The sequence below is a fragment of the Pan troglodytes genome, chromosome 10 (assembly GCF_028858775.2).
Source record: "Pan troglodytes isolate AG18354 chromosome 10, NHGRI_mPanTro3-v2.0_pri, whole genome shotgun sequence".
Classification (NCBI taxonomy): domain Eukaryota; kingdom Metazoa; phylum Chordata; class Mammalia; order Primates; family Hominidae; genus Pan; species Pan troglodytes.
In genome coordinates this window covers 9370000-9394456 of record NC_072408.2, presented here as the reverse complement: position 1 = coordinate 9394456, position 24457 = coordinate 9370000, and the positions used below count along the sequence as shown (strand labels likewise).

General features: G+C 44.9%; 1 protein-coding gene and 1 long non-coding RNA gene across 51 annotated transcripts in view; one reads left to right on the top strand and one right to left on the bottom strand.

The window, feature by feature from the left end:
* The window catches only part of CACNA1C (calcium voltage-gated channel subunit alpha1 C), a 723808-nt gene that overhangs the window by 464987 nt on the left and 234364 nt on the right, over nucleotides 1-24457 (bottom strand). The window lies entirely within an intron of this gene.
* On the top strand, nucleotides 11501-17517 carry LOC104001396 (uncharacterized). The gene is made up of 4 exons (XR_001707760.4): nucleotides 11501-11633; nucleotides 13303-13383; nucleotides 14144-14378; nucleotides 14859-17517. It is a non-coding gene; the product is annotated as an uncharacterized LOC104001396 (long non-coding RNA).

Sequence of the window (24457 nt, the reverse complement as noted above, 5' to 3'; positions counted from 1 at the left end):
AGTGGAAGAGCGGATGTGCAGAAGAGCAAGGAATAATGCTGCCTGAATCCTTCCCTTGAAGAGAGTTTGCTTGGCAGCATCCCACAAAGGCTATGTGTTCATAGCAGGCGGATATCCAGAAGCCACCTTCATGAGAACCTCACCCATGGAAAGGGTGTCAGAGCTTCCGTGACAACTATCAGTCATGCCTTCTTCCCAGAATCGCTTCTCACTTCTATTGTTTTGTCTGAACCAAAGCTCCTGGGAGGGATCTTCCCCTCCCTGTCCTCCACCTCTTGCCAATCTACACTGCCTGTTACTTTTAATTGAAATAGTTAAGCTATGTAGGTCAGCTAATTTAAAATTCTCAAGGGCAGATCACTGCATTACAAGCAGGATGGGACATACGAGGCTGTTCTCTAAACCGGATTTCATGTATTAAAATACACACACACACACAAAATTTTTGTGAAAAACACCAACATAAAAATGGAGGGAGGCACTAAAGATTCATTTCCACAATCTGGCCCCTGGCCCTACACCAGGCTCAAAGCTGGGGGTTGGGCCACCTCAGGCAAACGCTCCAGGCTGTTGAGGAGCCTGCATACAGGAGCCCATCTCTGGCAGTATCTTCGGCACACCTGACGAACAGATGCTCAGGTGCCTAGACCCTACATTACTTTTCAAGGCACATGCAGGTGACCCATGGTGCCCTCACATTTTTGACCACAGAGTGCATGGCAATCAACTCACCACAGCTTGAGTGTTCCCTTCCTCTCAAGAACAGGCAATCGGTCAGCCATTATGTGCATATTTTGCATGCTGAGAACACATATTTGTTCAGAACACAAAAGACATAATTTAACACATGCCAGAAAGGAACCAATAGAAACAGAGAACCAGCCTCAGCATGAGTTTTCAGCACTCCCATCTTTTCCAAAAGAAAAGGAGACATGGGACACTTCCAGCTAACTGACTCGTTTGAAAAGGCTGCATCGTCCAGCAGAACACTCCTTGCTGGAGACACCTTTCTGGGCTGTGAAAGTGATTCTTATTCCATTTATGCTCAAAAATTTAAAGGAAATGCTAATAAACAGCCAAAGGGAGAAGTGTTGGAATAATGCCAGATTGTATTAAATCAAGTGGGAAGGGTGGACCTGGGAGTAAGGATCATGCCCATCCAAATGACCTTAACTGACATCACTTTCGACCCCCTTGAAGCTGAACCCAGATCCAACTTGACTTGTAGGTGGAGGAAAATCAAGCAAGAGAATCTTTGCTGAAGGGATCCTTTTGGGGTCTGAGAGTGGTTTGAAGAGGAGGATGCCTCCCCTATACCCCAACCCCATAGGAGAGGGAAGCACTGACCAGAGAGTATTGGTTAGAGGGAGCAGTTAAGACTCCAGAGGTCTTATCAAGTCAAAGTATATATCTTCAGCCTCCTTGCATCTGAAGAAGTCAACCATCTATGTATCAGAAACAAGGCATGGGCAAAGGTTTTTAATGGCCCCAGGAGCTACTGGGACAGGGAATGGTCTCTTCGTATTCCAACAACCTCTGAATCTAAAATCAAAATTTAAAATTCCCTAGGCTGAACTTACATGATCTTAGAATGCTGAACAATCTGAGATGAGTTCTGATAATACGCAGAACCAAGAAAAGGAGTAATGTCTCCTAGACGCCATCAAAGAAACTATGGTATAAACTTGTTAAAGGCAGAATTTTACTCACTAATGTAAACCCAGTGCCTATCACAAGGCCCAACACAAAGTGTACATGCAAGACATATTGACTTAATGAATGAGTGAAAGGATAACACTGATTCATAACTTTAATTCAACAGAATTTGAAATTACCCCCAGATGAGTCACATGGACACGGTGACACAACAGAACTTAAAGATCACTGAGACTCAAGGTGGGAGAGTCACGAACTGGTCCTGATATGATGAGATAGGAAGCTAGCACCAAAATGTGAATCAACACACTACTTCCTTCATCAGGAGAGTCTCCATATAAATACAAGCTGATAGGAATGAGCACACCTAGTGCCCAGGTCTTGGTTTTCACATACTACCACTCTCCAACAAAACAAATCAGTACTCCTTGGAGTAACAGTTGATTCTAGGGCTGAGAGGGAAATAAAAGATGTGCCTGGAATATCTTGTGGTCCCAAAGCAAGAAAACACTTGAGAAAGGTTGGGGGTATGTCAAGAGGCACAGAAGCCAACCAGAAAGCTCTCCCAATGGCCAAAGCTAAAACAATTTGAGCAAGAAAATAAATTAACAGTAGTAGTGGATTATTGCTCATAGAATAAAATAAATAAACATGATACTGGTATAAATTAATGACTAAATAAATAACTGGGGAAGAAGGGACAGTTTTTCCTTAATGGGAGAAGTCTAGTTAATAAATATGGAGGCAAAAAGGACAATAGAAAAATCATAATTAGCCAAACATAATAACTGTTGTAAACAAGATGTACCAGGGAATGCTAAAACTATGGGCAAAAGCTTGACAAGAAGCATGATATTTGCATAGTCTCAAAATATCTCCCCCAGGATACTTATTAGAAATGGGGAAATAGCAGCTTTATAGTGAAGAAACTCAAAAGACACCACCTTCACCAAGTGATGAAGGTTAACAGCACCAGTAGAAAGACATCAACATCCTTTACTCTTTGATACGACACATTGTGAAGGGAATATCACTTCTGTGATATTCAGAAGTATGCATTTAGTATGCAACAAATGCATACCCTCCATCTAATCATGAGTAAACATCAGACAAACCCAGATTAAGAGACATTCTACATGATAACTGACCTGGATTCTTCAAAAGTGTCAAAGTCATTAAAAACAAACAAACAAACAAACAAAAACAAGGAAAGACTGAGAACTACCACCAGTTGGATGAGACAAAGGAGACACGATGACTAAATGTCATGTGGGATCTTGGATTGGATCTGCACCAGAAAAAAAGGACTGAAGTGGAGAAACTGGTAAAATCAAAATGAAGTCTGAAGTTTGTTAAAAGTATTATACCAATGTCAGTTTCTCAGTTTTAATCACTATATTATGGTCATGCAAGATATTAACATTAGAGGAAGTTCCCAAAGGGTTTATGGGAACTCTACACTATTCTTCTACTTTAAGCCTAAAATTATTTCAAAATAAAATGTAAAAAAAATAAAAAGGCAAACTAAGCAGTGTGTTTATAGACACAGCTGATTTACATTCTGTCACAAGCTCCTGATCTTGCCAAAAACTGGTAAGTGATAACCTGCCTACCGGTCAAAGGATCACATTCTAGATAGTGCTAGTGCACAGTCTAGCACTGTGCAAGACTGTTGGCAGTTTACAGGAGTCAAAACACCCTGTTGTTCATGCCTAGCGAACAATTAGGTCGTGTGTTCAAGCTGTGTATCCAATAGGTGTGTACCGGGCACTGCTTGCAAAATAGGAAGACCAGGAGAGGATGGTTCTGATCTCCGCTCTGATTTTAAAAACAAAATCAGAAACAGAAACAAAACCTATTTGTGATCTTGGATAGCTCATTTGTTGTCTCTGCCTGCAGTTTTCTCATTTTCTTATAATTAAGTAATGTGTGCCTCCCACTCTCAAAAGGGTTAGCAGGAAGATGAAACAAGATAAACTGTGTGGAAGCATTTTGAAAATCATAAAAACATTATGCAGCTGTAACTGTGTTATGATTCACATATTTAAAGGTTCTCATTCTCATTGTTTTCAGAACGGAATGGCTTAAGTGAGAGCTGGTTACCACATGCATCCATTTAACGTTAGAAATGATTTAATATTTACTGAGCACCTATTATGTTAAAAGCACTGGCTTAGATACTATGGTGAATATAAAAATGGATTGCACATGGACTCTGGCCTCATGAGTCTCCAGCCTTAGGAAGAGGGATGACATATACATCAATAAATTATAACATAAAATAAGAAGTGAAAATCGCCAGTCACCAGCTGCCTGGCAGGTGCCCACATGGATATGGGAAGAAAGGGGCTTAAGCCGGTTTTTATTTTCCCTTTCTGACCTTTGTGCGTATCTGCATATGTTATTTCCAAAAACTCCCTCCCAATAGTCCACGTGGCAAATAAGAAATTAAGAGATTGACAAAGTCAGAAGCATGCGTTTGGATAATGTCCCAACACCTGCTAGCAAGGGTCTTTGGGCCAAGTCCTTCTTTGATTTCTTCCTCTGCAAAATCGGGATAATAATACGACCCACCTCACCAGATCATTCTGAAGATTAAAGGAGTTAGTACAAACCAAGCACTCAGAACAGGACCTTGTGCAAAATAAGCACTGGAGAAGGGTTAGTTGCTGTTACTCTTTTCTTGTCTTGGAGAAATGTATTTATGGCTTTGTGACTGACAGTGGAATAAAGTCCCGCACAACCCAAGATGGAAGATTCTAGCCTCTTTTCTCCAGAAGGCCCAGGCCTCCCACCGTTAGTGATCAGGCGCGGGAAGAGGCCGGTCAGCAGGGCGGGGACAGCCAGCTACTGAGGCTGTCGAGGGTCACGATGGGTGCTGTGTAACCTCAGCCAGCATTCCCTTCTGTTCTCCTCTTAGCCTTTTGGACACTCAGGTTCTACCCTCAGCTTTTAAGTTCTCAGTCTCTTCCTGAGGGGTCGCACTGAGAGTTCCTCGCTGGCAGAGGGCTGACTATGCTTCCGGGCTGCGGCCCCGCCTTCCCTTCCGGGACCGCCATTGCTCCTCACAAGGCACCGTGCGCGCCACCAAGACGAGAGGCCCCGCTTGCCCTCAGCAGGCCCTGGCGGCTCAGCCGCAGCCCGGCGCTGTCCCCACGTACACCCATGGCGCCCTTCCCGACCTCTGACCACGAGCTAGACGCGCCAGGCCCGCCCCCGGGCTGCGGAGCTCGGCAGCAGCCCCTCACTGCCTGCCCGCGGCTCCAGGCCGCAGCCCTGGGAGGGGACATCCTGAAAGCAGTCAGCGAGGGCCGCCCCGGGAATCGCTGCCGGAGCTTAAGGCAGTTCTCAGAGCTACTGCGGAGCCAGGCGGGCGCGCACACAGGACAGACCCCTTGTCACCTGCCATACAGTAGCCATGCTCACCTGGGATAGCCCGCGTCAGACCATGCCACGCCCGCTCAAAATCTGCAATGGCTCTGGCCTCCTTCCGGGCAAAAGCTGCCGTGCTCACCGTGGCCTGCAACGCCCTGCTCCGCCCGCCTCTTGACCCCTCACCTGCAACCAGCGGCCACCCTGCTCATGCCGCTCCCTCGCCCTTGAGCCTGCCAGGCCGCTCGTCTGTCAGTGTCTATAACTGCAATTCCCTCTGCCTGGAATGCGTTCCTCTCGAATGTCAGTCCACCCTGCTGACCCCCTCATTCCCATAGATGGTGCTCAGGCATCCCCTGCGGAGGCCTTCCCTCATCGTCTTATTTAAAAGTAAACCTCCATTCACACCCCATTCCCCTGCTTTACCTTTCTCCACAGCCCCTATGGCCATCCAACAAAGTGTGTTTAACTTACTTATTTTATTCATTGTCTCTCTACTAGATTGTAAGCTCCCCGTGGGCAGGGATTCAGGCCTGTTTTATTTATTGCTAACTCCCTGACACCTAGAACAGATACACGATAAATATTTGATGAATGAAGGACAGACTTAAAACCCATACACACATATACAAACGCATATGTATATATTCCTAGGTGTGCATATCAAGGCTGCCACTGAGGGAGCACCAGCAATTAATACATCCCAGGCCCTGGAAGAGGCCTGTATCAAGCCTGCACTCTGAGTGTCTAATTAATTTTTTCAATAAGGCCGAGAGAAAAATGGACTACCCACATTATAAAACTGAAACTAAAGCTTGGAGTTTAAGGAACTTGCCCAGGTGAGCCATCAAGGAAAAGACAAAGCTCAACGTGCTCTTCAGAACTCCAAATCCTGTGTTCTTTCCACCAATCAACCGTTCTCTTGGTTCTCACACCCCTAAGAACTTGCCCCGCTAATAGTAATGGGCCCATACATCTGCTGTCTTCACTACCAAACTGAGCTCTCTTGAGGCTACAGGAGCGTCTCCTCCTCTCTCTTTTTCCAGGAGATATGCACACACACACATAATATTCTAGCTCCTGGAAAATACTCCATCTCAATCAATCACTGTTAGAGATGTTAATTTTCTTTCTACCTGACTTGACAGACCATCAAGCACATACTCCTCTTTACCTGGCACCTGGGGCATATCTGATTCAAGGCAGAAGACAGAAAAAGTCACAGACGGGAAAAGTGGGGCACTGTTCATGCCAGGTGGCCACAGTCACCCCTGGCCCTGGGACCATGCTGGCACAGTGCCAGAGATGAAATGATGGAATGAGTGTACCTGGAGAAGAGGAGCTGAAAATTCACTCAGAAAGGCTCACAAACTGTACTGGGTTTTCCTCCTCTCCATCCCCCCTTTTCTACAAACTCTATAATCTACCCCTACCTCTTTAGCACATACCTTGTCAACCAGATTCTTAGGAGAAGAAAAACTCAGGCTTAACTCCTATGCTGTTTTGTCATTGCCACTAGGTAAGGCAGAGTTGCCAACTCAGGCTTGGAGAGAAGCAGAAGGACAGAGAGATTCAGATCAGGACATTTGGAGCCAGACAGATCTGAGTTCAAGACCTGGGCAAGTAAGTTAATTCCTAAGCCTGGTTTGTGTAAGATAAAGAAGTACCTACTTTATGGAGTAATCATATTAATTAAAAGAGTATACATGTGTCAAGTGCTTAACAGGGCCTAATACACAGTAAGCACTCAATAAATGTTGGTTGAAAAGCCCACTTTGAATATTACATGATAGGGAGTTCCGTGTGTAAGGTGTGGGAAAACATCTCGGGGCCAAACACAGGGGCGGGGTTGCACAAGCCAACTGAACTCTGACACAAGAATGCAACCCTAAGTGTCATTTGCACTCTATTCACATGTGTCCCAGAAGCCCAGAAACTCTTCTTCCTGCTGCCCCTTTATCCAGATGGCAGCCCACCACCTAAGGACATCTTGCAGACGCTCCAGCACAAGGCACCTGGGAAGAGACTGCATCAAGAATCACCAGGTCAGGGCAGTTGTTTGCCATTTGAGTTCAGGTAATTTAAAGTCAGGTGTTTAAAAATAATTACCATATGTCCATCAAGTCAAAGTTGTAAGTTGTAAGATGTGCCCATTATTTTATGTATCAATGAGAAAGAAAAAATGGTGCCAACTAAAGTGTAACCTATTAGTTTAGATTGCACTTTAGTTTTAGAGAAATGAAAATGTAGGGGAAAACATGTCTTAGGATCAGTAGAATCAGTAAAATATAGTACGTGAAACCAAAAACTAATTGACACCTGGGGTGTATTGTCAAGTAGGAGTGATAACTGATGGGAGAATGACCTTTGGCTTCTGCCTAGTTCTTAGCAAGTCATCCAATGACCTTGAACAGATAAAGAGGCTTTGTGAGTTCTTCAGGAGAGAAATAGAAAAACGGAACTGACATATAATGATTCACCACAGACTGAGCACATCCAGGTACTTTATGTGATATCATTTAATCCTTCTAACAGGACAATAGCATTGTCTTCATTTGGCAGACTCAGAACGGTTAGGTGACTTGCCAAAAGTCAGTCAAAGGTGGTATAGAGATTCAAACTCAAGTCCCTCTGATCACAGAGTCACTATGACTCTGAATCAGCAGAATGAAGTGTCTGTCTGGGAAACTCCTGTGACTGGATAAATTCCCGAATCAGCACTCAAAGCTTGAAATGCTCATGTTCTTGGGGAAAATTGACATTGAAGTGCAAGAACCATTTTTCCAGAAAGTTGGTCCTGGTTAGAGGAAGGCGAGGAGCTGGAAGGAGATCCTGGACTAAAGTCAGGAGGGGATGATTTCAGAGAGGAGGGGAAGAGCTAAAAAGGGGAGGGCAGGGAACAGAGAAAGCATGCAGCAATCCCCCCATCACCCAGCAGTTGTGGAGGGAGTTCTTGGTGAGGACTGCCTCCCCACACAGGCCATGGCATCAACAGTAACGGCAGCAATATCTGCAAGTGGGCTAAGGACAGGCATATTTGAAAACCTTAGGCCAGTTTAGCATCTTCCACCTGGACCGGGATTCAGATGCATCCCTTTCAGATTTATTGCCTGCCCAGCGCATTCATTAGAAAAGAATTTGCACTGTAATGGGCCATTTTTCAAGAGCCCTTCTCCTGCCGAAAGAATACTTGAAACTCATGCTGAAAACCAACAGGGAGAGAGTTTGAGAACTGGAGGGAGATGGGAGTCAAACTCGGTGTATTTTGTAGCTGCCTAAGACCCAAGTGCAGTGAAGGACAAGTTCCTGGCTTGCTAGCTTCCACTGTGAGTCTCCGTGGAGGAAACAATGACACTATGTAATTATTAAGAGCAGCAAGCCAGGTCTTAAGCATGCTGTGCACTATGGTGACACAAAATAGTAATTTAAAAACATGAGATATGGAGAGGAAAACTAGGTATCTAGATGGGGCTTGAAATCTTTGTATGCAAAATTTGTGATAGGTGGTATTTAAATACATTGGCTTTAGACTGCTGAACATCTTCCAGAGAGAAAGTCAGGGTATTACAGTGAATATCTAAATCTGGTCTCTGCCAGATTCACACTGGTTGTGTGACCTTGGCCAAGTTATTTAACCTCTGAGTCTTGGTTTCCTTTTATGTACAATGGGGATGATTAATATTAGTCTCACCTACCTTGACAGCTAGTCTTTTTATGTCAAATGAGATGAAATCAGTGAAAGGATGCTGTAAACTATAAGAGAAACACAAATAATAGCTAATTTAATTAATTTCCTGCCAGGTTTTACTACCCCTGTATGAAGAAAACTCTGTGTGTGTGTGTGTGTGTGTGCGCGTCCCCATATCTCCAAGCAGCATACCTTGGGAGTTCAGCTTTTCTAAGAAGTCACAGGAAATAATTTAGTTAGTAATCTCGGTCTCATCACCTTCCTCTCCTAGCATTGGGGAAGCAAATGTTACTCTTCTCCCTAGAGCTTTCCTTTCAAAGTGTGTAACTGATGGGGAAGTCAGATGTATACAGACTTGTAGAATTTTCTCAAGATGATTCAGACAGCTCAGTGATTACATTTGTATGGCGTCCTCACTCTCTGGGGCCTCATCCACGTGGTTTCCATCCAGCTTGGTTTGGATCTCATTCTCATGATGGTTCATAATTCAATGAAGGCCCACAATGCAATGACCACAATATTCAGAAGAGGAATGATGGTTGCCTACCACTCTACAGCATCCTCTCTAAAGCATAGACCTTTCCCCTTAACAGGGTCTTAAGCCTTAATGTCTGAGTATTAGTTGACTTTGGAGGGAGAAGAGACAGTGACAGAAACCCAAATACCAGAATCCCAAGTAAAACTCTCCAGAACACTTTCCCTCCCCACTCCGCCCACTAGGATCTTCTTGCTCAGGTTCCAGCGGGCAGTATCGCAATTTCATTTACACAAAACCAGGTTCTTGCATGACTTGGCTCCAGAAAGTTGAGAAATTTCTGATAATTTTATCTATGTATTTTTGATAACTATTTCTGTGTATTCTTGATAACTGATTTCTTTGCGTATTGGGGCTTGTTAATTATGCTACTGTTATTTGTGTAGCTTAAAAGATAACATTTGAATTATTGCTCTCTTTAGTTGCCTAGTTTCTGCCTTTTTAAGAAGATATTAGAATATAACCTAGCAGGCAAGGCAGGGATCTAGTCTTTATAATTCTCTTTGTGCAATGCTACATAAGTGCTGAATAAATGCTTTTTAATGATGCAGCAGCTGAGAGGGTTCCACACATTATTTTATTCATATTGAAGATATCCTGGCAAAGTGAGCAATGTCTCACAGATGGAAAAACAAAAAGCAGAGAGGTGAAGTGACTTGCATGAGATCAGAAAGCAAACCAGAAATGGAGCCTTGACAAGTCTTCACAGTCTTAAGTTTAGAGTGCTAACGTTTATTCATCCATTCTGAAAAGCCACAACCTTAAATATCTGAGTTCTGCGGTCCTGCAAAATTTGGGTGGGACAAAAAGCACTTTATAAATTGTGCTAGAAGAAAAACAGCCCTAACAGTTGGCTAAGGTACATAACCGTCTCTTTCAACCAAACATCAGAAAACCATTTTGCAAGCAAATACAACATTATCATCCCCTCCAGACAATGATGGCAATAGCATAGCAGTACTTACATGAGGCCTCCCACCCCTGGGGCCCACGGTGCTTCATGATGTAATTATCTCCAACACTGACCTGTTGACTCGTACGAAGAATGCTAAGTTGCCTTTTCTTCATCAGGAAATTGATGGCAAAGTAAGCTACTCCCCCAAATCCCAAAGTGAGCCAAAACAACAGCCTGACCTCCAAAGTCATCTTATAACACACAACTCTGGACCCATCACCCCATTCTTCCCTTACTACTAACACGCAATGCAGCTGACCACCCTGGCTACCACCACAAGAGGTGGAGTAGAACAGGGGCTGGGAAGTTGGGAGCTCATGTACAAGGGAGTATGGGAAGGTCATGCATCCATGACCTTAAATCATGTTTCAACCTTAAATCTAGAAGAATGCTGGATAACCAGGATTAGAGGCTCCGCCAGGGGGATTAGCAGTTCAAAAGAGAGCTCTAGAATGAAGATACAGATGTGTGACTCATTTGCATATCGCAGACGGTGGAGAGGAGACCAGAAATCATACTTTCTCATGTAGGCCTCTTGTGGCAAGTCAGGTTTATCAGAATAAAAACTTCATTTCCCAGCTCCCAGTTGTTGATATCATTAAGAAGTGGAATTACAAAGCAGAAACAAACCAGGGCACCTAGGGTCTACTGCAGGAACCAATCAGCAGGCAGGAGGTTCAGGGTGGGAACCAAGCCTCACCATCTCTACCTGTCAGAGTGCTTACAGGTCTTTAAGACCCATCTCAAATGATACATCCAACTTTTATTTTCCTGATTTCTCCAGAGGTATTCTCTCCCGTCTTTAAACTCCGATGGGATTTTGTGTGTGCACCTTTTATGAGATGCATCATAATCTGATTGGGGTTATGGATATCTATAAATAAACTAGAATATATTTGTGTATTATATTTACTCAATAATTATTTATTGAGCTCTTGCTATGCACTTCAAACTCTTAAATAATAATATATATAAGTTTCTTGAGGGATGGAACCATGATTTATTCATTTTCTATGACGTATACATTTTCATTCTAATGTACATAGGATACAATTGAATTCAAATCCAATAGCACTGGCAAAACAACTCTATAAGAGGAAGGATAATGGAGGACTTCAGAGCAGGAGTCTTAGAGTCAGAGAGATCCGATTCAAACTCTAGATTAATACCTCTGTAGCTTTATGGCCTTAGGCAAGCAGCTTAGCTTATCAGCAGGTGGGTCTGTAGGGTCATCCACCACAGGAAGGACGATGAATGTTACATCACAAGGAACCCACTATTGACACACTTAATCAGCAGCTATGGGGCCCTTATTCAAAATGGCCAGGTTAGGGTCCTCTTCTTAGGATCAGAAGGCACTACTGACCACCAGCATTCTTTCCAACCAGGCAGTTTCTTCCAGGAACAGGTATCCTTGTTGGTAACTGGTATGTGCTATATTTTCTACACCTCAATGGAGCTGGGAGTCCCCAAGAAATAAACCTCTGCAGTTGGTTAGACCTGGCTGCTTCATCTCCCTTTACCCAAAAATCCCAGCTGAAAACAGGGGCTCAAACCCTTATGTTTGGACCCATTCACCACACAGCTTCTTTTTGGAGGTGTGACTCCCCAGTAAGACATTCCGATGCAGACAGCATTGTCCAGTATGCTATGAGTCTTGCAGAGTCAAGTAGGATATCCCTGTCCTTGAACAATCAAGGATTTAAAAATTAAGTGCCTGCTGAGCTGTTCATCAGCATTTATGTGCATGTCCATTCCAGTATGTAAAGATTGTGACATTTCAGATCCCAGTGTTTAGGGTCCATTAAAAAGCAAATGTCTCCTTTAAATGGAGAGGTAGTGCATTTCTCCTTCGTCCTTATTCCAATGGGCACCTCCCTCTGCTCAACTCCTTTGCAGGTTCATTTCCAATAGGTTTATGTAACAGAACAGCTGAACCATGTATCAAAGGGGCTCTGGGTGTGGCTGCTGAAGCAGCATTTCACTTACAGTTTTCCAGTGAATGAGAAAGCACTCCTCACTTGAGAGCCGCCTGTCACTCAGGACAACTCATTGTCCCTTATGTTCAGATTGCTCACTTAATTCAGGGCTTGGGATCAGACGTGAGCTGGCCATTTGGTTGCATGAGATGTACACCAGGCAAAGGTGTACTAAAGGGCATGACAGGGTACCATAAATGATCCATCCAAAAATCTATTGGTGCCCATAGTCACGTCCATGTCAAAGACTTGGGCCCTGAAATATTAATATTTACATTGTGGTTTTCCTCTTACAAAATATTTTCTAATTCCCTATCACTGAATCCTCACAACTCCATGAAAGCATTATTCTTGTTCTCGTTATCACCATTCATTCCCACTGCAAATTGAAGCAGCCAAGGGTCTGCACATTAGAGGTTAAGCGTCGTGTTCAAGATCACAAAGCCAGTGAATGGCTGAGCTGGGACTCCAACTCCAAGTCTTCTGACTCAAATCCAGTGACTTACTCAACACAAACTTTCTGAATACAAATGGTTGTCCTATGTATGGCAGTGTATTAAGAAGGGCCACCAGCCCACTGATTTATTCACTTTTCAGTTTTTACTTGGACATGGTAAGACATCACAAGTTTTTTCAAATAACAGGGCTTTTTTAAAGTTTTTATTTCAAATGTTTATGTTAGAAAATTTAGAAGAATCATAAATAGAGAATGAAATAAAATAATTTGTAATTTTGTTCCCTGAATTGGCTTATCATTAACACTCTAATGTATACCTATTATACCTTCCAGGGTATAGTATATCCTGTCTACACTCATATGAGATGTAAATAGAGTTTATATATCTTATAAAATTTGGGATCATATTGTAGATAACTTTCTATGTTTGTTCATTTAGCAGTGCAGTTGAACATCTTTATGTGCCATTAACTGTCCTTCTAGGTTATCATTTGAATGGCTACATGGTGTTCCATCATATGGATGCATCCTAACTTAGTTACCCAGCCCTCTGGTGATTAATAGAGGAGAGAAATTATCCCAGGTTTAGCTCCATTACAAATAAGACTACAACGAACACACTTGTAAGTAATCCTTGTGTATTTCTGACTGTTTCTGTAGGATAAAATCCTATGGACTTGCTGAACCAAAAGAAATGAGCATTTTGAAGCCTTTGAACATTTTGTCAAATGACCCTCCAAGGTGAGTGGAACTTCTGCACTGCCATCAGCTGTATCTAAAAATGTCCAACTTCCCAACACTCTTGACAAGACTTTCACTGTTGATGTTTATTCTGAACAAACTGCCTGGCATCCTTTGAGGCCTCCTTGCCCAACTGCCCAGCAGGCCCTGGCAACTCTGCCTCCCAGGCACTTGCATTCATCCCACTGGCCAAATTCTGTCCATTCATCTCACCTCCACTGCTGGCACCTGGTCCCAGCCTCTATTCTCCTACCCAACTGGCCTCCCAACCAGTTTCTCATTCCCTCCCAACTCCCTTTTCTAATCCACAGGCAGAATGATGATATTCTAAAAATAAAAAAGACACGTCACCCTCCCTACCAGTCATGATCTAGCACTCCCTCTCCCCACACCGCCAACCCTTTGACCAGTTCACCTGCACCCGCCTGGTCATTCACTGTGTGCCAGCCTTGCTCTTCTGTTTCTGATACATGCCAAGGTTGTCCTGCCTCTGGGCCTTTGTACTTGCTATGCCATCCCCTGAAAGGCTCTTCCTCTCTTTCTTTGCAAGCCTAGCTCCTTCTTGTCTTCCAGGTCCCAGAGGGGACCTCCCTGACCACCAGCTTAAAGTAACCCCCACCCATAGTCATTTTACCACAAAACTCTGCTTGTTTCTCTTTGATTTCTTTTTCATAGCACCTACCATAATATGAAGCTCTCTCATTTATTTGCTTACATCTTAAATTTTCTCTCTCCTCTCTTCTTGCCCTCATATGCACAGAGAATGTAAACTCTCGCTCAGCGCCAAGCACAGCATCATCAGTGCCTGTCAAAGTGCCTCGCATATAGTTCATCCTCGATAAATACATGTTGAATAGATGAATGCACAGGAAAAAGGAAATAATTTTAGTATTGCGCTAACCAAGCATAATACTCAAGCTAAATCTAATGTAAAACTTACCACCAGCTGCCTTCCGGAAACAAGTGAAAAAAGACAAGAGACACCACAAACAATGGTGAGTCAAGACTGGTCAGTAACTACAGATCCCAAAGCTCCAGCTGAAGATGGCTCTCCTACATCAGACTGATCTAGGAGAACCCAACCTAGTATCAGCACCCCTTCACACCTAGTATCAGCACCCCTTCACACCTAGTATCAGCACCCCTTCACATCTAGTGTCAGCACCTCTTCACACCAAATATCAGCAACCCCTGTCCCATGGGAGGGCAGAGGTAATGCTTGTACCAGTTCCCCATGCCTGAGCCTTACCAGGGAGCCAGCACTGTAGCTGGTGTATCACATGCGTTAGCATGCACAGGCCTCACAACTCTGCAGTATCATCATTCCCACTCTTACAGATAATGAAACTGAGGTTCAGAGAGCTATGGATTAAGCTCAGCTCAAAGGAGTTGAGCAGAGGGAGCTTTGAATTGTGTCAGTATTCCAGCACATATCTATCTGACTCTATATACATGCTTTCTGTACTATTGCCCAGGGACCCCACAGCACTGCCAGTTGGAGAACAGGGGAGCCCAGATGCTGGTCCCTGACCACTTCCACCGTCTTGTGCTGATTCTGGATGCAGGATGCAAAGAACCATTTCCCTCAGCATCTGAGGAGGAGGAAATCCTTTCTATCATGGAAAGCAGCTTGGGTTCTCATGACAAATTCAATGTCAGAGAGCTGAACCAACATCATAGAGTGCTCTTCAAGGACAGCCTCCCTCCTGGGCCCTCCACTGCCTAGGTCACCAGGCCTCCAGACTCCAGGCCTCCAGATCCCAGGCCAAAAAGCTGCTTGTATTTCCTTACTCTCCCAGGGCCTCTCCTGATACCTGGCCTCTGAAATTCTTCCCACATATAAGGGTGCACTCAGTGTTCATGAAAGCAAGTGTTTCCAGGGTTTCAGATGCTCCACAGAGAAACTTTCATAGTCATTCAAAAAGATTAGCTTCTCTCTCTAATTCACATCATCACCAAGGGATAAAGCCTCACAGGTTACGGGCTGGAGCTTCTTCCTCTGAGGGTCTAACAGGAAAAGCTGGACAAGGATATATTTGTTCTTTTCTACTTACAGCCCAAAAGAGTGGCACAGTCCCCAAAAATACTTCATTCTGTAGTTTTTTTAAATAAATGGACAAAAAAAAAAAACACTTGGTTTCTAGATGGCCAGGTAAAATAAGAAAAGAGCATTTCCAGGGTTGAGTTGGCAGCCCTATCTGTTGGTCTCTCCACTTCAGTGAGGTCCTCTGAATGGTAAATGAATGAAGGCAGAAGAGGGGAGAAGAGCTTTATCTGACCTCACACTAAAAAGTAACAGGAGAGTCAAGAAGGAAACAGGCAGAAGCCTGAAGGGATAGGAACAATGTGAAAAGTAGAGTAGGTCTGTGAGCTCCTTCCCCAAATCCCTGCATGGCCAGTTAGCCCAGAAATGCACCAGGGCAGAGCTCCACAAAGGGAGAGAAGCGTCCAGCACCCATGGCGCTTATGACCATCATAAAAGGGACAGCGGTTCTGGAGATGGAACTCTACCTGGCTGATTTTTAGATCATATAGTCAGATACATATTTGTTGATCTAACTCAGCATTGGTTCATACTCAACCCTTCCCTTCCACATGTCAAGCACACAAATACACATCCCAGATTTACAAACTGACAGTTTCCCATTCCTGTGCCGAATGCCTTGGCTTAACTTGAAAGGCATTTCAGAGGCTGAACTACTGAGACAGATTCAACGCATACAGTGACACTCAGGCTGCTAGATACCGACTAGTCAACCCTTGGCCAGCAGCTGCCAGATGCTTAAAAACCACACTGAAATGATCAGACCCCTACGTGCAACCTGCAACTGATTTGAGGACCTCCCTGTTTTGTATTTTCTGTTGTTCTAACAAAAAAAGGATCTTCTTAAATCTATTTCACGTATTACAGTAGCCCGGACATCAAATGTTTCCCAGAGTGAAATTAAATATAGCATTTTATTTGGAACAAGCCATCCTAACTCAATTTCCCTCCCCAGCATTGCCACAGAGAGACCTTCCATTTGGTAGCTGAAAGATGTGCTGAGCTCTAGGCTGGACGTAGGACTTCTTTCCACGCTCTTGGTAATCCATCTGCTTCCTCTGCCCCAGTACAAGCACTACAGGAATAAAAAAGGGAGTTTTGCCCCTCTGCCCCCATGCACTGCCTTTAGGGAAAAATATCCCTGTCTTTCCAGCACAGCCTATCCAAGCTCCTGCAGAATATGGTGCTGCACCACCAGAAATTTTCTTCCTGAAGAAAAGTCAATGAGTTTGCCATAAAGCAGGTTTCTCTCTTTGGAGGGAGCCGGTCATATCTGGGATATTGTTGCATGTTGTTGATGATTAACCTGCAGGAGACGCGTTGTCAATAAACATTTACTGGACATCCACTGAGGGCCCTGCATCTCAGGGAGTGAGAGGCTACGGAGAAGCAAAGGATGCTAGAGTAGGGACGTGGGAGGAGCCCAGAGACCCCAAAACCCAATGTGCTCACTTTGTAAATGTAGTAACGGAGACCGAGAAAGAACCTGGTGTTGCCAAGCTCACAGCACCATGTGGCAGCCCTGGCGACTTCCTGAATCTCAGATCAGGGCTTCTCCAAAGCTCTCTCCTAAGTTAGACAGGGGTAGAAGTGGAGACTGAATATCTATCTCAAGTACGTAAAAGTGTCCGTGGAAGTCTCCGGTGACTCTGCAGTTACAGCTCCCATTTCCCGAGGGCCTGAGCAGGGACCTGGCACCTAAGTTATCTTTAACTTCCCAAACAAGTCTGAAATAAGGACACTTAGGCTCAGAATGAGGCCCAAGGTCACACCGATCGTGAACATGACAGGTGCAAATTTGAACCCAGTAGTGTCTGATTCCAAAGCTGAATATACGGATATGTTAGGATGCCCACCTGCTATGTCACCTCACTTACTCCACCCTTGAGATGGAACCATCTCTGTAAAGAAATAAGGATTAAACCAAATCAAGTACAAATGAAAACCCAGACTGCAAGCCATCATAGAAAGATTCAATGTGTGTATGTATTTGCATGATTAAGCACATGCAGAGAAAGAATACATCTAGATATCAAGTGGTAATTTTTAAATTTTCTCCTTTATAAATTTCTGTTTTTCTCAAATATTAAAATAGATGATTCTTATTAATCTGAAATTAATTTTTTAGGTTGTGGTAAGATATATACATGTAACATAAAGTTTACAATCTTAACCATTTTTAAGCGTACAATTTAGTAGCATTAAAAACATTTACATTGTTGTTTAACCATCACCTCCATCCATCTCCAGAACACTTTGCTATTCCTGAAAATCTGAAATCCTGAACCCATTAAACAACAGCTCCGCATTTCCCCCTGCACCAGCCCCTGGCAACCACCATTCTACTTCTGTCTCTATAAATTTGTCTATTCTGGGTACCTCATATAAGTGGAATCATACCATATTTCTCCTTTTGTGACTGGCTTATTTTATTTAGCATAATGTTCTCAAGGTTCATCCCTGTTGTAGCATGTATCAGGATCTCCTTCCTTTTTAAGGCCGAATGATATTCCACTGTATATATATACCACATCCTGTTTATCCATTTATCCACGGATGAATACTTGGATTGCATCTGCTTTTTGGCCATTACAAATAATGTTGATATGAACATGGGCAAACAAGTATTTCCGAAAGCCCCTAGACTTTTTAAATCCTGGAGTATACTTTTAGAATGTGCCGCTGTGAATTAAAATCAGGATATGCTTTCTATTGGTCTCAGCCTGGAAAACAGCAAATTCTATGCTGGAGTCTACACATTTTGCCTTCTGTCTTTAAACACCTCTAAACCAGTGGTTCACAACCCTGGCTGCCTATTAGAATCACCTGGGGGTGCTTTCAAAAAATACTGATGTCCCAGCCCTATGAAGGCCACTGAATCAGAACTCCTCTGAGTTGAGGCAGAGGAATTGAGTATTTTTAAAAGGCTGCCCAGATTATTCTACTGTACAGACAAGAGTAAAGATCAGTGTCCTGAAGCCTCTTCTTCTGGGGGCTCTTCTCTTTATTTAAGAAAACTCTGCCTTATGAGTAATTCCTCTTCTTTCCTCCCATCAAAACCCAGGAGGGTTTGATAACCAGTCAATTGCCCTAGTTGTTTGGCTGATTGCATTTCAACTGAAACATTCGCTCCACGGCCTTACCTCCTCCAGTTGAAGCCTTTTATCTCTAATTGTGGACTGCGTGCCTGCTTCTTTCTTGGAAGGAATGTTGATATGAGTAAGCAGTTAGGGAAGTATTTCTAGGCCTACTCAGTCCTTCAGGTAATTATAATCTAGTCCTTTCAAGGCAGTAGGGACAATAAGAGGGGCCAGAAGATGTGGTCCCAGTCCATATCCAGTGCCCGACTGAGGCACTGAGCCAGCTCAAGAGGCCCCTCCCCATCCTCACATTTCATCCCTAAGCCCTGGCCTCCCCTCGCTCTTGCCCAAGACTCCCAGCTAGTTAATTGGCGTGCCCCAGGGACCTCTGATGGTTTTGCCCAGTTCTGTCTTTGCTAATTTTCTTTTGTGATGGGGTTCCTTCCTCTAACACCCTAGGACACATCTCTGCTGAGTGTGCTTTCTCTCTGGTTCTTGTGTTCTTGACAACAGAGCATGTCAACTGATGGGCGGCACGGTGACTTCGAGAACAGGATGAGTTCCCAGCATCTTTGTCAGAAATTTCACAACCACGGCCGATGTCACACTGGCGGCAGCAGGGCGTGTTCTAGGACACAGATTCGCCATCAGCTGCTCCCCAGGCAGGCAGGCCTGGGGCTCCAGGGCCCTTCAACTCACCTTGGGGCTCTTCCGCCTCTTTGCAAAGAGCCCTCCAAACAGGGTACTGGAAGCTGAAGCCATGGCAGCAGCTCCAAGGACTGGCCCGTTTGGGAGAGAACATGGTCCTTCCCTCTGCCAGGCCTACCCTGGAGCCTGTCCCTGAAGGGCTGGGACATCCTGAGTCCTCCACAGGGGACTGGCTGCAGTGCCCCTTTATGTCCATGTGCAATGCTGATGTAAAAGTGTTAACGGTGTGGGGGACAGGGACTGTGGTAGGAGCTCTGAGGAAAGACAGAGCATGAGCTGGAGGAATCAGGCCCCGAGGAAGGAGAGGAACCAAGCCTAGGAGGAGGGAGAGCGCATCCCACCCAGAGGAACAGGCCCCACTCAGAACCCTTTTGCCCTCACAGGCATGCTGGGCCCTGCAAGCTGGCAAGTCATCGGGGTAACAGAGCCCTCAGCACCACCACCTGATCCACTGACCAGGATCCATCCTAGTAAGTGGGCAAGCTCGCGGAAAGGGAATGATGAGGAAGTGCAAAGCACAAGGAAAATGAAGACTGAAGCCCCACTGAATGCAACAGAACACCCACAAATAGCAGATTAAATCCAAGCAAAGGGACTCAGATTGACATGTCTCTGATGGCTCAGTGACCAGGGAACCCCAGATATGCCGGCAAACATGGCTTCGTTTCCCCATCTCATGCAGCACACGTTTGCTGAGCCCTCCGACACACCCGCTGCAATGCAGGTCCTCACTGCCTCCGGCTCCTCCCGACTTCACACGCATGAGGTGCTCCAGTCCAAACCCAGAGAGAGCCCCTCTGCCTCGCTGGGGGAAAAGGGGACGTGGGGAGAAGACACTGAACGCTCCTCTTCTCTCTTCCTGAGTACCTCTTTTGGCGGGGATGAGACATGGCTGCACATTTTCTAGGTAAAGAAGCAGAAGCATAGACTAGAAGGGATGGGGTCAAAGGAACCTCACATGTCCATCCACCATGTGCGCTAACTAGAAGTGTCTGCCTGTGAATGAGTGCTGGGCCTACAGGGAAGACAGGAAGGGGGCTGGCGGTGATGAGAACTGTGTAGTGATGCTGTCACTGCATTACAGCATCACGGGGACTCCCAGGAGTCAACTCCTGCGGCCATGCTGTGGCCGAGACCCACTCTGAGTACATTTCTATAAGCGAAGGAGCGCGGCGCAGGCAAACCGACAGAGGGATGGGAGACAGACAGACTCAGGTTCAAACCGCAGGTCAGGGACATTTTTAGCTCCATGACTTCGGGTTTCAGCTTTAAAATGAGACATAAAAAACTGTATCATGGATTAAAAAGAATCCTGGTCTTATTATTGTGGCGATAATATTTGTTCAGTATTATTAACTTATCGCCAGCAGTTAGGCTTTCTTAAGATAGTTCACAATGATTCACATACTTGACCTCATTTACCTGGAAAACAATAAGATTTTTGAGGTGTCTGCTGAATATGAATGAAGTCGCCCTCATAGATTGTGAATTGTATGGAGCAGTTTCCCAGACACACTGTTAAGTGGAAAAAACAAAACATAATGCAGGACAGAATGTATCAGTGTTCCCATCAGAGGTTTACAAATCAATATACATGTTTATGCTTACTGATGGACAGACCTCCTTGCAGGGGAGGCACTGGGAGGCTGGGGCAAGGGAGAAGAGAGACTTATCACTATATACCCTTTTGCATATTTTTGACTTTATACCTTGTGTATGTGCTACCTTTTAAAAAACACATAGAAAAATTAAAAGGACAGTTACTCCGAGAAAAGAAAAAGTAAAGTTGTTACATGTTGCTGAAAGCTTTGGATGAACTAGCACAGTAAATAAGTGGCAATGTGCTTCCTTAGCCCAACTGAGAGGTGTTCGCCAGGGACCCTGCACCCTAAGGAAGAGGCTAGGGTTACACAGAGGTGGCTGCAGCTTTTACTCCATTGCTTGTTAAAGAGCCTGGTAGAGCAGTGCTGGCCTCAAGATGGGCCACAGCAGCTGAATGACACCCCTCTGGAGGTCACGCTTGATGGACTTGATGGAGATCAACAATGATGGTGGCCAGGCATGGTGGCTCACGTCTATAATCCCAGCACTTTGGGAGGCTAAGACAGGTGGATCACTTGAGGTCAGGAGTTCCAGACTAGCCTAGCCAACATGGTGAAACCCCGTCTCTACTAAAACTGCAAAAAATTAGCTGAATGTGGTGGTGTGTGCCTGTAATCTCAGCTACTCGGGAGGCTGAGGCGAGAAAATCTCTTGAACCCAGGAGGTGGAGGTTTCAGTGAGCTGAGATTGCACCACTGCACTCCAGCCTGGGTGACATAGTGAGATTCCCTCAAAAAAAAAAAAAAAAATGTTGGTAATTCTGTGCTCGCATAGCACCTCTTATCCAAGGAGTGCAAGGTCCTCAGGCACACTCCTGGGGTCCCGGGCCCACCTCCCCGGAGCAGGGAGAAGTCACTGAGGGCATACAGGGCCATCCCCTTCAGGCTCACCTTGCAATGTGCAGTGTGGTGACTCAGGGCACGCCTAGGCTTCATGCTGCTTCCAGCGACCTTGGCAGTTGCTCAACCTCTCCATGCTTCAGTTTCCTTCTTTGTAATTCAAGAATAATAATAGTCCTAGTTCACGAAATCAGTGTGAAGACTGAATAATGACCACACGTAGTAAGAACTAAGATTTATTGAACCATGATTTTATTATAAGCCCCGGACACATATGTATCTGGTTGGAGTCCTGCAATGACACTCTGAGGTAGGTACTATTACTATCCTTATTTACAAGTGAGAAGCGGAGTCACAGAGGGGTCGAGCAAGTTACCCACATCATAGAAATGGTGAGCAGGAGCCCAGAGCACTTCACATGAACCCCTCCTCAGCAGCGCCAACTTAAGGACCATCCAGTTTCAGATATGCGCTGCTTTAGAGATGGACAAACTGAGGCATGAGGAGGCTGGAGCAGACTCTGCCTGCTCTTCCTCACAATTATTGTAATGCTGCAAAGGCACCCTTGAGGGACAGATGTCAGAGAAGCAAGACAAGAAGCTATGGTGGTGTTACTGACTCTCAGCCTAAGAGCTGAAGGTGCAGGTCTTCCCTCCCCAATGTGAGCGCCAGTTCCAGCCACAAATCTCCTCTCTCAAAACTCGCGATTCAGCCCTGCTGATCAACTGCAGAGAAGGTGCTGTAAAAACCGGCTCAAATCTTGAGGTGCCCTAGACATGAGAAAATGGGCTACAGCTACCGCTTAAAAATGTGGACGGATGGACTGCGGGAGGAGGGGCAGTGCGAGAGCCAGCAGCCCATCCCTGAAGAGAGGAGAAGCTGGGAATGTGTAAGCAGAGCCATAAATCCCTTGTCAACGCTGCCTCCGTGCCTTCCCTCTGTGGACGGGGCCCGGGGCCTGGGAGGCCTGCAGAGGGGAAGGGAGCCTAGCGTTTAGCCTCTGATGGCCAGAAAGATAGCTCCACACGGTGTCTGTCAGAGCACCAGGAGAGCAGACACACTGAGAGTTTCACTCATTAACATCGGTGTTGCCATGACAATAAGCTGTTGCCAGGTAGCAGCGAACTAGGAGAAGAGTGAGAATTAGCAAAGCCTAAAAATAAAGCTGTTATGTTTCTTCCCCCGTCTAGATGTCCATGTGTAACAGGCAATAATCTCGCCGCCTCCTCCTCACCCCAGCCCTGGAAGCCCACATGGGACAGACAGGGCCCTGCACAGAAGGGGAAGGTCACCTCTCCAAGGGAGGCAGAGAAAATAGTACCCGAAGATAGTGGTGGCCAAAATCTGAAGGCCAGCAACAAGCAGCACCAGAGAAAGCTCAAAGTAAAAAAATCCCTGGGAGGGATTTTTCCTTCCATTAGGAAGTAGCTGACCTGAAGCGTTAACCTCAGTTCCAGATTGGAGCAGGGCCCTTCCAGGCTGTCAGATGCCCGTCCAGCTCCTTGGCTCTGAAAGAATGGGAAATGGCAGGCGCTGGCTCCTGACTGACTTTTCTCCTGGAAAATGTTTAGCCGGGCCCCAGCCCCAGAGGCATCTGTGGGAGTCAGGAGCCTAGACTGGGCACATGGGCAGTTCCTGGTTGCTTTTATAAGCATGCTACCGCCAGAGGAGCCACTGTGATAACAATTCCAAACAAGAGGATATTTTAACAATCAACATCACTGAGCAATGTGTTAATATCTCCAAGGGACATGCAATAGAATTATTTTCAGGATCTTCCAGTTTGGCTCTGATGTCAGAGGAGAAAATGCATGGTGTCCAGTTCTGTGCTTCCTTTGTCCATCCCTCCCACCAGACTGTAAGCTCCATGAAGGCAGAAACCATGTCTAACTAGTCACCCTCATGACCGCAGCACCTGCTGTCACACCAGACACTTAGTCAGTGTGCAATAAATACACAAAGGAAAGAGGAAGAGGGGAAGGGGCAACTGACTCAATCATAACGGAGTCAACATTCTAGATAAAACAGTAAATATATTAACAGTAAAAATACCTGGCCTAAATAAAATACATATCTTTCTAAAATTATAAGCTCTGCATTCTAAGGACTGAATCCTATTCCTTATCTAACTCTCTATTCTCAAAAAATAAGTTAGCAAGTATGCAGGTGTCATGCTTTAAGCAGATCAGATTAGTTAAAATCCAGAATTTTGGGGCAGTGATTTCCTTTATAAGCAATCGTAAGATTTCCTCAAACACAGAACCTGCATGATCTCTCTACAGTAAAATCTGTTTAATTCAGATAATATGTAATGATCTGGATCTATACATTGAATGAAGCTAGCAGCAACCACTGGATTCCCGGTTTCTTTCCTTGCAACCACACTTACCTTTGAGTTCTTTCTCTCTACCACAGGCTGATGAGTGCTCAGGAAATGCAAACAGTGGCTAATTTTGCTATCAGTGCAAGAAACACACATTTAGGAAACAAAATTCATTCTTTGTTTCACCATTACCCCATAAAAACATATAACCTGGAACAAAATATTAACAATTTCTTGGTTCTTTAACTGCTCTGGATTACCCAGCCATTGATCCAAATACCAGCTCCTGCCTCTAGGCCTCCAAGCTTGTGTAAATAACGTAAAGGTAGCAGAAAGAGGCTGGGCGCGGTGGCTCATGCCTATAATCCCAGCACTTTGGGAGGCTGGGGTGGGTGGATCACCTGAGGTCAGGAGTTCAAGACCAGCCTGGCCAACATGGTGAAACCCCATCTCTACTAAAAATACAAAAAAATTAGCC